Source organism: Pongo abelii, chromosome 14, assembly GCF_028885655.2.
Source record: "Pongo abelii isolate AG06213 chromosome 14, NHGRI_mPonAbe1-v2.0_pri, whole genome shotgun sequence".
Classification (NCBI taxonomy): domain Eukaryota; kingdom Metazoa; phylum Chordata; class Mammalia; order Primates; family Hominidae; genus Pongo; species Pongo abelii.
In genome coordinates, this window is record NC_071999.2 from 45,870,765 (window position 1) to 45,887,978 (window position 17,214).

General features: G+C 35.5%; 1 long non-coding RNA gene and 1 pseudogene across 2 annotated transcripts in view; both read right to left on the reverse strand.

Annotated features, from left to right (window-relative positions):
• The window catches only part of LOC100432437 (uncharacterized), a 53,891-nt gene extending 50,384 nt beyond the window's left edge, over positions 1-3,507 (reverse strand). For both annotated transcript variants that reach the window (XR_010136753.1, XR_010136752.1), the window contains exon 1: positions 3,459-3,507. This is a non-coding gene — a long non-coding RNA (uncharacterized LOC100432437). The remainder of the gene's footprint in view (positions 1-3,458) is intronic.
• Positions 3,508-12,990: 9,483 nt separating this feature from the next.
• Positions 12,991-17,214, reverse strand: LOC112128559 (cytochrome c-like; annotated as a pseudogene).

A 17,214-nucleotide genomic window follows, 5' to 3' on the forward strand; every position in this document is an offset into this window, starting at 1 on the left:
AAGACTCCATCTCAAAAAAATAAAATAAAATAAACTTACGAACCAAAAAAGCCCTAGATCAGATGTATTCACAGCTGAATTATATCAAATATACAAAGAAGAACTGGTACCAGTTCTATTGAAACTGTTCCAAAAAATTGAGGAGGGACTCTTCCCTAATTCATTCTATGAAGCCAACATTACCCTGAAACCAAAACCTGGCAAAGACACAATTAAAAAAAAAGAAAAAGAAAAAGAAAACTAAAGCTAATCTCAATGATGAAGATAGCTACAAAAATCTTGAACAAAATACTAGGAAACCAAATCCAACAGCACTTTAAAAAGTTAATTCACCATGATCCAGTAAGCTTCATTCCAAGGATACAAGATTCAGCATATGCAAACCAATAAATGTGATTCACCACACAAACAGAATTAAACAGAAATCATATGATCATCTCAATAGATGCAAAAAAAAAAAAAAGCTTTTGATAAAATTCAACATCCTTCTTGATAAAAAAAAAAACACTCAAGAAACTAGGAATCAAAGGAACATACTTCAAAATAGAGTCATTGGCCGGGGGCGGTGGCTCGTCTGTAATTCCAGCACTTTGGGAGGCCAAGGCGGGCGGATCACTTGAGATAAGAAGTTTGAGACCAGCGTGGCCAACACAGTGAAACCCCGTCGCTACTAAAATACAAAAATTAGCCAGGCATAGTTGCACACGCCTGTAATCCCAGACACTCAATAGGCTGAGGCAGGAGAATCGTTTGAACCTGGGAGGCGGAGGTTGTAGTAAGCCAAGATCATGCCACTGCACTCCAGCCTGGGTGATAGAGTGAGACTCCATCTCAAGAAGAAGAAAAAATAAAAATAGAGACATCTATGGCAAACCCACAGCCAACATCATAACAGGCAAAAGCTGGAAGCTTCTCTATGTGAACTGGAAGAAGACAAGAATGCCTAGTCTCACCACTCCTATTTAACATAGTAGTTAAAGTCTTTTGCCAGAGCAATCAGGCAAAAGAAAGAAAAAAGGCATCCAAATAGGAAAAGAAAAAGTCAGACTATCTCTCTTCATCAACAATATGATTCTATATCTACAAAATCCAAAGAACTCCACCAAAAGGCACTTGGAACTGATAAATGACTTCAGTAAAGTTTTAGGATACAGAATCAATGTGCAAAAATCAGTAGCATTTCTATACACCAATAATGTCCAAGCTGACAGCCAAATCAAGAACATAATCCCCTTTACAACAGCCACACACAAAAAATAAAATACCTAGGAATACAGCTAACCAAGGAGGTGAAAGATCTCTACAAGAAGAACTACAAAACACTGCTGAAAGAAATAGATGACACAAACAAATGGAAAAACATTCCATGCTAATGAACTGGAAGAATCAATATCATTAAAATGGCCATGCTACTGAAGCAATCTATAGGATCAACATTTTTCCAGTCAAGCTACTAATATCATTTTTTTACAGAACTAGAAAAAACTATTCCAAAATTCATGTGGAACCAAAAAAGAGCCTGAATAGCCAAAGCAATCCTAAGCAAAAAGAACAAAGCTAAAAGCATCACATTACCCAACTTCAAACTATACCATAACGCCATAGTAACCAAAATAGCATGGTACTGGGGGGAAAAAAAAAAGACAAATAGACCAAAGGAACAGAAAAAGAACTCAGAAATAAAGCCAAACACAGAAATAAAGCCAAACACAGAAAGTCATCTGATCTTTGACAAAGTCAACAAAAATAAGCAATAGGGAAATGACTTCCTATTTAATAAATGGATAGTGGGCTAGCCATATGCAAAAGAATGGCTAGCTAGGATAGTGGGCTAGCCATATGCAAAAGAATGATCTGTACCTATGCCTTTCACCATATACAAAAATTAACTTAAGATAGATTAAAGACTTAATTGTAAGACCTCAAATTATAAGAATACCAGGAGAAAACCTAGAAAACAACATTCTGGATATTGGCCTTGGGGAAGAATTTATGACTAAGTTTTTAAAAGCAATTGCAACAAAAACTGACAAGTGGAACCTAATTAAACTATAGAGCTTCTGCACAGCAAATAAACTATCAACAGAGTAAACAGGCAACCTATAGAGTGGCAGAAAATATTTGCACACTATGCATCTGACAAAGGTTTTATATTCGGAATCCATAAGAAACTCAAACAGTTAAACAGGCAAAAACCAAATAGCCCCATTAAAAATGGGCAAAAGATATAAACATACACCTCTCAAAAGAAGACATACCAGTGGCCAACAAACATATGAGAATGTAGAACTACCATTTGACATTGCAATCTCATTACTGGGCATACATCCAAAGGAAAATAAATGCTACCAAAAAGACATGCACTGGTATGTGCTTCTCAGCAACCCTGACAATAGGAAAGACATAGAATCAACCTAGGTGCCCATCAATGGTGGACTGGATAAAGAAAATGTGGTACATATACACCATGGAATACTACACATTCATAAAAAAAAAATCATGGCTGGTTGCAGTGGTACATATACACCATGGAATACTACATATTCATAAAAAATAAAATAAAATCATGGCCGGGCGCAGTGGCTCACACCTGTAATCCCAGCACTTTGGGAGGCCGAGGCAGGTGGATCACCTGAGGTCAGGAGTTTGAAACCAGCCTGGCCAACATGGCAAAACCGTGTCCCTACTAAAAATACAAAAATTAGCCAGATGTGGTGGCAGGTGCCTGTAATCACAGCTACTCAGGAGGCTTAGGCAGGAGAATCTCTTGAACTTGGGAGGCAGAGGTTACACTGAGCCAAGATCACACCATTGCACTCCAGCCTGGGCAACAAGAAACTCTGTCTCAAAAAAAAAAAAAAATTATGCCCTATGCAGCATCATGTATGCAGCTGGAAGTCATTATCCTAAGCAAATTAATGCAGGAACAAAAAACCAAATACCATTTGTTCTCACTCATAAGTGAAAGCTAAACAATAGGTGCTCATGGACATCAAGGTGGCAATAATGGACACTGGGGAATTCTAGAGGGGGCACAGCAGAAAAGGGCACAGGCTGAAAAACCAACTATTGGGTCCTAAGCTCAGTACCTGGGTGATGCAATCAATCATACCCCAAACCTCAGCATCACACAATATATCCAGGTAATAAACCTGCATATGTACTTCCAAATCTAAAATAAAAGTTAAATTATACCAAAAAAACTAAGCTCAAAAAGAAAAATATGTCTTTTGCCCATTAAAAAACAAGTAATTAAAGAATACGAGAATCATCCTATATCAGAAATCTACACTAATATAATTTATCATATTCATAGATTAAAGAAGACATACCTTACAATTATCCCAATTAATGCAGGAAAAAGCATTCACTAAAATTCAGCCTACACCTGTGACTTTAAAAATTAACAAAAACTAGGAAACTTCCTTAACTCAAAGAGAATCTAGCGAAATACCTACCAGGAACATCATATTAATGATGTAACATTGACAGCATTTTCTTTAAAGCCTGGAATTAAACAAAAATGCCCTCAATTCATTGCTTCCATTTAACAATATACCGCAGAGCCTAACCAGTGTAGTCAGTGTAGTAAGTAAATCTATAGAATAGCTCCTTAATCTAATGAGAGAGTTTAGGAAGATTTCTAGATGCAGGCTCAACACAAAAATTAATAGCTAAATCAAGGAGGCAAGTTGAAATCTTTACAGTAATCACTAAAAACATAGAAAAGGAGTACATGACTTCAAGGTAATGACAGAAGGTGAGAAGGAAAGAATCATATTGTTAAAATTCAATCAAACCAAAATCAAAGTCAGTAAGAATATAGAAGAGTTAAATAAAATAATTAACAAATAGATGTACATAGAACACTGTTCTCAACAATGCATAATACATGTTCTTTACAAACGTACAGAAAAAATTTGACCAAACATCGACCAAATTCTGGGCCATAAAACAAGTCTAAACAAATTTCAAAGAAGTGAAAAAAAATACATATGTTCTGTATCCACAATACAGCATAACCAGAAATCAAAAACTTAAAGATCAATACAAAATTCTCATATGTTTGGAAATAAGGAAGTATACTTCTACATAACTCATGGGTCAAAAAAAAAAAAACCAAGCACAGTCAAAATTGGAAAATAGTTTGAACTAAGTAAAATGAAAACACTACAAATAAAAATTTATGGGATGAAGCTAAAGCAATTCTTAGAGGAAAATTTATAGCCTTAAATGCTAAATAGAAAAGAGAATGGTCGACACTCTAAGAATTACCCATCTCAAGAAGTCAGGAAAAGAACAAATTAACCCAAGGAGTACAGAAGAAAATACTAAACATAATCATAATTGATGAAATAAAAAATAAATAAAAAATAGAGATCACCAATAAGGCCCAAAATTTGTTACTTTGGAAAAACTAGTAAAATTGATAAATCCCTGGTGACATTAATCAAAAGAAAAAAGGGGAGACGGTACCAAGAAAGCAATGTAAGAAATAAAAAAGGGAATACCTCTGTAGACATTAAAATGCTTAAATGATATTGTGAACAATTTGATGTCAAGACATTTGGAAAGTTAAATGGAAAAACACTGGAAAAATTATAATCTACCAAAATGGGCAAAAGAAATAAAATTATAAAAAATTCTATATATGGAATTGAGCCATAATTTAAAAACTTCTCTCCAGAAAGAATTCTAGGCCAATGTGGCTTCACTGGTGAATTTCACTTTACACTTGAGAAGAAAAAAAATCAGCATGCATAAATTCACCCAGAGAATAAAAAAAGAGAAAATGAAATCTAACTCATTTTACAAAGCCAAGATTTGAAAAAACTATGAGAAAGGAAAATTATAACCAATTGCCCTGATGACATGAATTTGAAAATCCTAAATATTAACAAACAGAATCCAGCAATTTAATAATAAAATAATTTAATAATTATTTCATAAAATAATACAGCACAACTGAATTACATTTGTTCCAGAAATAAGTTGGTTTACCACTTAATCAATCAATGTAATTAACCACATTTATTTATAGGATAAAGGAGAAAAATTATCATCTCAAAGATTCAGAAAAATCTGAAAAAATTCAACATCCATTCATGATTAAAAAAAAAAAAACTCTTAGCAAACTAAATGATTTTCTTTTTTCTTTCTTCCTTTTTTTTTTGTTTTGTTTTTTTGAGACAGGCTCACTCTGTCATCCAGGCTAGAGAACAGCGAGCGGTGCAATCTTGGCTCACTGCAACCTCTGCCTCCTGGGTTCAAGTGATTCTCGTGCCTCAGCTGGAGTAGTTGGGATTACAGGCATGTGTCACCACACCTGGCAAATTTTTGTATTTTTAGTAGAGATGGGGTTTCACCATGTTGCCCAGGCTGGTCTTGACCTCCTGGCCTCAAGTGATCTGCACCCCTGGGCCTCCCAAAGTGCTAGGATTACAGGTGTAAGCCATGGTGCCCAGCCGAGGAATTTCTTAATCTGATAAATGGTAGCTAACACACACACACACACACACACACACACACACACACACACACACACACACACACACACACACTCGTAAAGCAATTGGAGAGATACTGAAAGCTTTTCCTTTGCGAATGGAACTGTACATTGATGTTTACTATTGCTATTTCTAATTCTACACTGCACTGAATGTTCTAGCCACTGCTAAAGGAGAGAAATGACTGAAATGGAAAAAATACAATTTATTATTTTTATATGATGTAATCATGTAACATAAAATCCAAAATAATCTGTTGATAAATTCGTAGAAATAATAAGTGAGTTTAGGGTAGGCACGGTGGCTCAGGCCTGTAGTCCTAGCACTTTGGGAGGTGGAGGCTGAGGCTGGCAGATCACTTGAGCCCAGGAGTTTTGAGACCAACCTGGGCAACAGGGCGAAACCCCGTCTCTACAAAAAGGTCAAGAAATTAGCTGGGCATGATGGCACCTGCCTGTAGTCTTAGCTACTTGAGAGGCTGATGGGGGAGGATCACCTGAGCCCAGGGAGATTGAGGCTGCAGTGAGCCATGGTCATGCCACTGCACTCCAGCCTGGGTGACAGAATGAGACCCTGCCTCAAAAAAAAACAGTGAGTTTAGTAAAGTTGCTAATTGCAAGATTAATAAATAAAGTGAACTGCATTTAAAACAACAAAAAAACATTTAGAAAATAAACATTTTAAAAGTATATAATTTAAATAACCACAAAATATCAAATATCTAGGAATAAATATCACCAAAAATATGCAAGCTTTCTATACAGAAAATGAGAAAGCATTGTAAAGAGAAATTGAAGAGGACCTAACTAAATGAGAGAATACTTCTGTTCTTGGGTTGGATGAGTCAATACTGTGAAGATTCAATTCTCCCCAATCTATAAATTCAACGCAATTCCAAATTTCTATCAGGTGTGTGTAACTTGACTAGTTGATTCCCAAATTTATATGGAAATGTAGATGGCCTAAAATACCCTAACAATTGTGAAGAAAAAGATGATTGTGCTCACATGACTGGAAATGAGGACTTGTTAGAAAGCCACAGTAAGATAGGTGTGCTTTTGGCACACAGATGAAAAATCAATGCACAGAATAGAAAGGTTAGAAACAGATTCATGTTCTGCAGGGTAGTAAAGAAATGAAAATATTCTCAACTAGTGTGCTAGAATAATTGGATAGCCATATATGGAAAAAGATTAAACCTGACCCCTTCCTCACACCACACACATAAATCAACTTAAAAGGAATGAACTTTCTAGAAGAAAATATAGTAGTAAAATGTCCTTTAAACTCAAGGACAACTTTCTTAATCAGGACACAAAAACACAAACTTTATAAAGGGAAAGCATGATACACATGATAGTAATACAACTAAGAATTTCTGTTAAGCAAAAGATACTCCTAAGAGAGAGAAAAGGCAAATTATAGAGCAGAAAAGCTTTCTTGAAATACATATATGACCAATAACAGAAATTGAAATCAGAATACATAAAGAACTCCTACAAATCAAGAGAAAAAAGATGAATAATCCAGGAGAAAAATGGGTAAGAAAATTAAAAAGTTACTTCACAAAAAAGGATATCCAAATACTTAATAATCTTAGGAAAACATCCTCAATCTTATTAGTAATTATAGAAATGCAAATGATCACCACCATAAGATGCCATCACACAAACACCCAATGGCTAAAAATAAAAATACTCAGTATTGCAAGTATTGGGGAAGATATGGAATGCCTGGAGTGTACAAGTGGAGTAAAAATTGGTACAACTGTTTTAGAAAACAGGAAACATTATCAAGTAAAGTTCAAGGCTCATTACCCTAAGACAGAACAATTTTAATCCAAGATATATACTGGACAAAAATATGGCCACATGTGCAACAAGAAACGTGTATTTTTAAAAGCAGCATTATTGGGCTGGGTGCTGTGGCTCATACCTGTAATCCCAGCAGTTTGGGAGGCCGAGGCAGACAGATCACTTGAGGTCAGGAGTTCGAGACCAGCCTGGCCAACAGGGCGAAACCCCATCTCTACTAAAAATACAAAAACTAGCTGGGTGTGTTGGTGGGTGCCTGTAATCCCAGCTACTTGGGAGGCTCAGGCACGAGAATTGCTTGAACCCAGGAGGCGGAGGTTGCAATGAACTGAGATCATGCCACTGCACTCCAGCCTGGGTGACAAAAAAAGAAAAAAAAAAAAAAAGCAGCATTATTTATCACAGTAAAAATTGGAAACAACCCAAATGTAATAGAAAGAAAGAGATTCCATTTGCAGTCACAGTTTGTATAGGAATGAATTTTTGAAAAGATGTGCAAAGACATGATGAAGAAAAGTATAAAATATTATTAAAGAATGAACAAGATGATTCACATATACAACTCAATATTGCAAAGTTGTCAGTTCTCTCAAGTTAATCTATAAATTCAATGTAGTTCCAATAAAAATCCTAAATGTGTTTTATTATGGCACTTGACAAAATTATTTTAAAATTGAATGTAATAATAAAGTTCCAAGAAGAGCAAGACAATTCTGCCTTTATCAAACTATATTATAAGGCCACAATAATTACAAAAGTGGTATAGAGAACTTAGAAACAGTTTTAAATATTTATAGAAACTTGGTATATGACTGAGAGGGATTATAAATTAATGGAGAACCAAATAGCATGCAATTGATGGTGTTAGCACAATTGGCTATCCATATGAAAAAAAATACTTCCCCCAACTTCCAATTAGATTAAAGACTCAAATATTAAAAATGAAACTTGAATATTTTTGAAGAAATGTGGAATATCTTTACTAAATCAGTATGGGGTGAATTTCTTAAACATGACAGAAAGGCATGAAATACATGCACACACATAGATGAACACATTTTACTACATTCAAAATTACAAACTTCTCTCCGGGCATGATGGCTCATGCCTGTAATCCCAGCACTTTGAGAAGCTGAGGCGGGTGGGTCACTTGAGTCCAGGAGTTTGAGACCAGTCTGGGCAACACAGCAAGACCCTGTCTCTACAAAAAATACAAAAATTAGCCAGGCATGGTGGTGTTTGCCTGTAGTCCTACCTACTCAGAAGGCCCGAGGCAGGAGGATCACTTGAGTCCCAGGAGGTTAAGGCTGCAGTGAGCTGAGATCGTGCCACTGCACTCCAGCCTGGGTGATAGAGCGAGACCATGTCTCAAAACAAAACAAAAATTTACAAACTCCTGCACAACAAAATAAATCACAGTCAAATTTAAAAGGCAACATATTGGGAGAATATACTTACAATACTAAGAAAAATTGGCATTCAGATTCTTTAAAGAACTCCTATAAATCAATATAAAATATTTTTACTATCATGATACTACTGGTAACCTGCAGGCAGCAACCAACTAGAAGACAGCAAGACTAATATGAATGAACACTTAAAAAAAGAGGCTGCTCTGGTACATACCAGCTGAATATTAGCCCTCTAAACAACCTTTAAAAAAATCAACAAAATATTATGTGAACACAGAATAATGTAAACCCCCTCTCAGCAAAAAAGTAAAAAGTCAAATGTGAAATGAATACTTTCCTTCAAGCAAGGAATGTTTTCCTTCAAGCAAGGAATGTTTTCCTTCAAGAAAGGAATTAGCATTAGCTAATAGAAAACTGATGCGAACTGCTTGAATAATAAGGTTGGACAATGTGAAATGGCCATTTTTAAAGCAAAAGATGGTTAAAAACTGGCAATTTCAAATGATTCAACCTCTATATTCTTAATGTAACTATGGTATTATAAATTGCCAGTTTATACACAATATTCCAACCTGTAGAGCTAAACACAGAACCTGTATATTAACTAATATACAGCTAAACACAGAACGTGTATATTAAGCAATGGGCTTGAAACTAGTCAATAAGACTAAAACTTGATTTTACTGAATTATATAAGTCAGTTTACAGTGTTATGTTTTCCTGGAATTTGATATAAAAATTGATTTAGAGCCCACCAAAAATGTAATTCTTTATGTTTGTCAAAAATTGTGAAATATGCTTAGATGATTATTCAAAACCCAAACCTGACGGAGAGGAAATCTAACTGAACTTAAATTGGTTGGATTTACAAATGGCTTTTTCCCCCCATTTTAACCTCACCAATGTCAACTTCTTTGTATCATCACACCATAAAAATTCCAGTATAATTTTTGAAATAGCATCTCCGTTGGCTCCCTTAATCTAAAAGAGTCTCACAAAGTTTAAGAACAACCTTAAATAATACTGGAACAAAAATGGACATATAGACCAATGGAACAGAATAGAAAGCCGAGAATAAATCCATGCATTTATAGTCAGCTGATTTTTGACAAAGGTGCCAAGAATCCACGATGGCGAAAGGACAGTCTCTTCAATAAATGATACTGGGGAAACTGGATATCCACTTGTAGAAGAATGAAATTGCACCCTATCTCACCCAATATACAAAAATGAACTCAAAGTAAACACTTAACTGTGAAACCTGAAATTGGAAAACTACTAGAAGAAAACATAGGGGAAAATGTTCTTGACATTGGTCTGGGTCAAGATTTTTTTTAATGTGACTGACAGACATAGGCAACAAAAGAAAAAATAGACAAATGATATTGTATCAAACTAAAAAGCTTTTGCAGAGCAAAGGAAACAATTATAAAGTGACAGCCTACAGAATGGGAGAAAATATCTTCAAAGCATACATTCAATAAAAGGTTAATTTTTTTTAAAGGAACTCAAACAACACAATAGCAAGAGAACAAGTTACTTCTCTAGAAAATGGGCAAAGAACCTGAAAAGAAATTCCCCAAAAGAAGACATACAAATGGCCAAGAGGTATAAGAAAAAATGCTAAACATCATTAATCATCAGGGAAAAGCAAATTAAAACCACAAAGAGATATCCTCACACCTGTTCGGATGGTCATTAACAAAAAGACCAAAGACTTGGTGAGGATGTAGAGAAAAGAGAACCCTCTTATACGCTGTTGATGTGAATGTAAATTAGTAGTTATTATGGAAAACAGCATGGAGGTTCCTCAAAAAACTAAGAGTAAAACTACCATATGATTTGGAGATTCCTCTTCTGGGTATATATCCAAAGGAAATGAAATTTGCACTGCCATGTTCACTGCAGCATTATTCATAATAGCCAAGCTATGGAGTCAATCTAAATGCCATCAATGGATGAATGGATAAAGAATATGTGGTATATATACATAAGGACACACTACTCAGCCTTAGATATCCTGTCACTTGAGGTAATATGGATGAACCTGATGTTATGCTAAGTGAAATAAGCCAGGCATAGAAAGACAAATACTGTGTCTCACTTGTTTGTGGAATCTAAGAAAGTCAAATTCATAGAAGCAGAGAGTAGTATGGTAGTTACCAGGGGCTGGGGGGACAAAAGTGGGGGGATTGTGGAGATGTTGGTTTTTATTTTATTATTATTTGTTTTGAGATGGAGTTTCATTCTTGTTGCCTAGGCTGGAGTGCAGTGGCGCAATCTCAGCTCACTACAACCTCCACCTTACGCATTCAAGTGATTCTCCTGCCTCAGTCTCCTGAGTAGCTGGGATTACAGACACCCACCACACCTGGCTAATTTTTTATATTTTTAGTAGAGACGGGGTTTCACTATGTTGACCAGGAATAAGGTTGCCTGAGAATAAGGTAGAACGATTCCATCAGTGGTCTCAATTCTTCATCTTTTCCTGAATCCATGCCCTCACATTTCACCTTGTAGCGCCCTTTCACTCTAATTTTGTGTTCCATTATGTGAGTTGATTTGGTCACTGGAATGCCACAAAGGAGAGGCTTGCAAAAGCACTTGTAAGATTCCACTCTAGCTCTTTCCTTTTGCCATTACCTTGAAACATATCCATCATATTCATCCTGATGGAGGATGAAGATAAGTTGAGCAAACAGGAGTTACCCAAGACACCTAAACTAAGGTAATTATAGACCAGCTGATAAAGACATTTCAAAGAAAGAAAACTGTATATCACTCATGAACATAGATGAAAAGTTCTAAATAAAATATTAGCAAATAGAATCTAGTGATAGATAAAAAAGATAATACATTAAGACCAAAGGGAGTTTATTCAAAACTAAAAAAATGTTGGTTTAATTTTGAAAATCTCATTAATGGAATAACAGAAAAACATTTTGATTACCTTGACAGATGCAGAAATAATATCTGATATATTCAATACCAATTCATGATTCAAAACTTTTAGCAAACTGCAAATAAAATGGACTGTCTTAATATGCTAAAGAATGATTACAAAACCCTATAGCAAACATCATTTCAAATAGTGAAGCATAAAACTCTTCCTGAGTTTGGGAACAAGTCAAGGCTGCCTCCTCTTACCATTTCTATTCAATATTACAGTGAAAGTCCTAGATAAAAAATAAAGAAAAAACGTATAAAAAGTGGGAAGAAAGTAGTAACTTTATATGATTGTATACATCAGGAAATCTACACATTAATTATTAAAATGAATGTGTGAATTTATGAAGGATGCTAGATATAAAGACAATATACAAGGCTGGGTGTGGTGGCTCACACCTGTAATCCCAGCACTTTGGGAAGCTGAGGTGGGAGGATTGCTTGAACCCAGGAGTTCAGACCAGCCTGGGCCAGTGAGACTAGTGAGACTCCTTCTCTACAAAAATTAATAAAAAAAAATTAGCCAAGTGTGTGATGCCTGCTTATAGTCCCAGCTACATGGGAGACAGAGGTGAGAGAATTGCTTGAGCCCAGGTGCCACTGCACTCCAGCCTGTGGTGACAGAGCAATGCCCTGTCTTAAGACAAATAAACAAAAGTCAATATACAAAAATTAGTTATGTTCCTATATACCAATAGCAAATAATTAGAAAATGAGGATTTTCAAATATCATTTAAAATAGCATAAAAACTTATCAAATACTTAGAAATAAAACTAACAAAAGGTGTAAAACCTGTACACTGCAAACATTGCTAAAAGAAATCAAAGAAGACCTAAGTAGAGAGATATATTATGTTCATGAGTTGGAAATCTCAATATTTTTATATGTCAATTGTCTCCAAATTAAGTTACATAGTCAATCCCTAGGTCAAAATACTGGCAGTGTTACTGGGTATATATCCAAAGGACTATAAATCATGCTGCTATAAAGACACATGCACACGTATGTTTATTGCGGCACTATTCACAATAGCAAAGACTTGGAACCAACCCAAATGTCCAACAATGATAGACTGGATTAAGAAAATGTGGCACATATACACCATGGAATACTATGCAGCCATAAAAAATGATGAGTTCATGTCCTTTGTAGGGACATGGATGAAATTGGAAATCATCATTCTCAGTAAACTATCGCAAGAACAAAAAACCAAACACCGCATATTCTCACTCATAGGTGGGAATTGAACAGTGAGAACACATGGACACAGGAAGGGGAACATCACACTCTGGGGACTGTTGTGGGGTGGGGGTAGGGGGGAGGGATAGCATTAGGAGATATACCTAATGCTAAATGACGAGTTAATGGGTGCAGCACACCAGCATGGCACACGTATACATATGTAACTAACCTGCACATTGTGCACATGTACCCTAAAACTTAAAGTATAATAATAATAAAAAAAAATGCTGGCTGTGTGTGTGTGTGTGTGTGTGTGTGTGAGTTTGGGTGTGTGTGTGTGTATGTAAATTGCCAAGATGATTCTAAAATTTATACGGAAATTCAAAAAATCTAGGAGAGCCAAGATAGTTTTTAAACAAAGAAGTACAAAGTTGGAGGACTTATACACAAGTTTTCAAGACTCACTATAAAGCCATAATAATTAAAACTGTGGTCTGGGCTTAAGTATAGACAGGTCATAATGAAAGGACAAAAAGCCCAGAAACAGACCTATACATATATGTTCACTTGATTTGCAATAAACATACCTCTGCCATTCACTGGGAGAAATTATGCTCTTTACAATAAATGGTAGAGGGGGGATTGATAGCTAGATGAAAAACATGAACCTTGATACTTTATATCTTTACAACAATTAATTGGAGATCAGTCATAGACCAATATAGAGGTGCTGGTTACATGCATATATACTTATGTATAATATCATCAAGATATACACTTGATTAGTGCAACTTACCATATGTGTTCTACCTCAATAAAAATGTGATGATATGCATGCATATACATATGTCTACTTACATCTAGGCATACGTACATACAGATAATTTCATATATCTTTTTACTTCAACTTTTAGATTCAGGGGTTCATGTGCAGGATGTGCAGGTTTCTTACATAGGGAAATGTGTGCCATGGTGGTTTGGGGCACAGATCATCCGATCCCTAGGTATTAACCCCAGCATCCATTAGCTATTCTCCCTGATGCTCTCCTTCTCCCACCCCTGCCCTCCCAACAGGCCCCAGTGTGTGTTGTTCCCTACCACGTGCCCATGTGTTCTCATCGTCAGCTCCCACATACAAGTGAGAACATGCAGTGTTTGGTTTTCTGTTCCTGTGTTAGTTTGCTGAGGATGACAGCTTCCAGCTCCATCCATGTCCCTGCAAAGGATGTAATCTCATTCCTTTTTATGGCTGCACAGTTTTCCATGGTGTCTATGTACCACATTTTCTTTTTTTATTTTTTTAAGTGTTAAATAATCTTTACTTGATATTACACATAAACCACACTAAAATGCCATTCAATAAGTAAAAGGAACCATTTTAAATACAGGGAATTCTAATTAGATTGGCACAGTTAAGGCCAAAAATATAAAGTAAACATTGCTACCTTATCTTCAACCCTTGCCTTTAAGAGGCAAATAAACACAAAATATAGGTGAATCTTGTGTGGTTCTGAGACAGTGAAGGAATTTCCCCAGTATTTAAATATATTCACATAACCAGTTATATAAATCTACATAAAAAACCACTCTCCAATAAGTTTTAAGATGGCACTCACCATCTTTGTGAAAAGTTGAACATTATTAACAAAGTCTAATCATATCTTTAAAAGGGGTAAACAGTGATAGCATTTACTGAATTAAAATTACTATTAAAATTCAAAAACCAAACTTATTCATTTAATCACAAGCCAGTCTTGTTTTAAATCAGGACTGTCCAACAAAATATGCTCTCAGTCATTCATGATCTGAAGTCTGGTGTATGAGATCTATTAAATTATGGTACACATAAAAAAGTCAGGAGACATTTCTGTTTTTTAATAAATAAGGCAGTGGCCAATTGTTACTCACTAACAGCTTTTTTGAGATAAGCTATCAAGTCTGCCTTTCTGCCTTCTTAATGCCGGCAAAGATCATTTTTGTTCCAGGGATGTACTCTTGGGATTCTCCACATACTCCATCAGTGTATCCTCTCCCCAGGTGATGCCTTTGTTCTTACTGGCATCTGTGTAAGAGAATCCAATGGCCTGACCTGTCTTCTGCCTGAAGAGACCATGGAGATTAGGCCCAGTCTTGTGCTTGCCTCCCTTTTCCACGGTGTGGCACTGGGCACACTTCTGAACAAAAATCTTCTTGCCTTTCTCAACATCACCCGTATTTAATTCTCTCTTTCATCGCTGGCACTACAAAGGTTTCTGCTCGGAAGCCAGATGTCCCACTCTCTCTATGTACCACATTTTCTTTATCCAATCCATCATTGATGGCATTTAGATTGATTCCATGTCTATGCATGCATGCATGTATCTTTATAAGACAATGATTTAGGCTGGGTGCAGTGGTCTTGAACTCCTGACCTCGTGATCCTCCTGCCTCAGTCTCACAAAGTGCTTCTTATAAAAGTACAAAATAGCTTTATGCATTATGAAAATAATCAAACTTACCCTTCTACAAATACTTGAAGAAGAACATTCACGAGAAAAAATAAGGCAATAGCTAGAGAAATAGAATGATATTCCAAAGGAATATAAACTTTGCTATCAGTGAAAATTAGGTTGGCAAGGATGAGAGCCACATCCAATAAGATCAAAAAACTCCAAATATTCTACAATAAATAAATAAATAGGTAAATAATAGCAAGATAAAGGAGCTTTTGTCCCTATAGTTATACTATATTTAGGCCAATGATTGGGTACCAAAATGTAATTATTTAGTATTAAACTGCTCAGTGGCAGGAAAAACTGTAATGCCTTAGAATCTCAGAAAAATCACTGTTTTCACCCAATAGAAGCAGTTCTTAATAAATACAGTTCCCACCAAACCATTTCACAAGATGTCATCATGCCCTTTTATAGAAGACACATCAGACCAACACTTCAAGAGAGAAAAGTAAAACTGAATTAAAATTACCTGTGTCTGTAAACTCTTCTTAAAATTTGAGTTTATACCAATTTCTCATAAAAAATAAAACCTCGTTAATTTGTATAATCCTAAAGAATTCATTAATAGAAACCAAATGAAAGCATGAGTAACATAAGCTCTTAAAAGACCAAGGCTTTTCGAAAAGTCAGTGACATTTTCAACAAGTACATGATTACATATTTGTGGGTGCTTCTAGCACAGTGATGGGCACATGAGAAAGAATTCAATTCCATAAATATTTATAGTATTGAACTCTAAATTAGCTCCTGACACTTGCTGTTACATATTCTAAATACATTCCCCATAAATTGATTATACTATTTGCCTAATCTATGAAGATGAATTAGTCTTCAAAGTACTTTTTTAAAAAATTGCAGCGCAAATTAAAATATCATTAATTCAAAATGAACCAATTATATTGCATAAATCTATATCATAGTATGAAATCTTACTCTTATGTAGAGGAGAGTCTAAGTAAATTGTTTCCAGAATTAAAGAGTAATTCTAGATGTATAAGGTACTTAGTAAAACACTTTACTTATAATTACAGAATTTTAACATGCAATTTTCATTAACGTTACCTTTGCAGATGGAAGAAAAACAATATTAGTATGTTACTATTAATCTTAGGCAAAAGCCTAAGTCTTCTTTGCAAGTCTTAATGTCCAGCTTAAACCAAAATTACGTGATAAATTAGATTACATTAGGTGGGGCACATGGCTACTTAGCAACCGATGGATGGTGGAAATGCTTTTTGGTTTCTTTTTTTTATTTCAGTGTTTCTCATTGAAATATTAAGTCTCATCTACATATATATATATGATGAACTCGACATTCTCGTCAGTGAGCTCCGTGATCCGCACGGTAGGCTAGTTGGCATATGGCATTGCGCCCAGGTGCCACCAGCCTCCGCGTCAGCTCCGCGGTGACTCTTCTTACACATTCTTAAATACAAGTCCTTTGTTTCTATAGGAGATATTCTCAAAGTGGGATGTGCATCTAAGTCATGAAGCATAACAATTAAATAACATCCATACACCCATCACCTCACGCAGAATGAAATATTTCTAGTCCTGCGGAAGCTACAGGGCTGCTGGAATTTCTTCTCTGATCCAGTCTCCTTGCTTCATCACAGAGGTGGCCACTCTTCTGAAGGTTATGTTCATAATCCCTGTGCTTTTCTTTATAGTCTACATATATATCTATGTATAGAGAGGGGAGGTACAGGTATAAATATAGATATATCTAAAAATATATTATTTTGTCATATTTATTTTTAAGCTTTAAAAAAATGGGTATCATGCTGAGGTGGTATTTACCTTGAAGCACACTGTGATCAATAAAAACAACACCATCACGCCCAGTGGTGTAAGCAT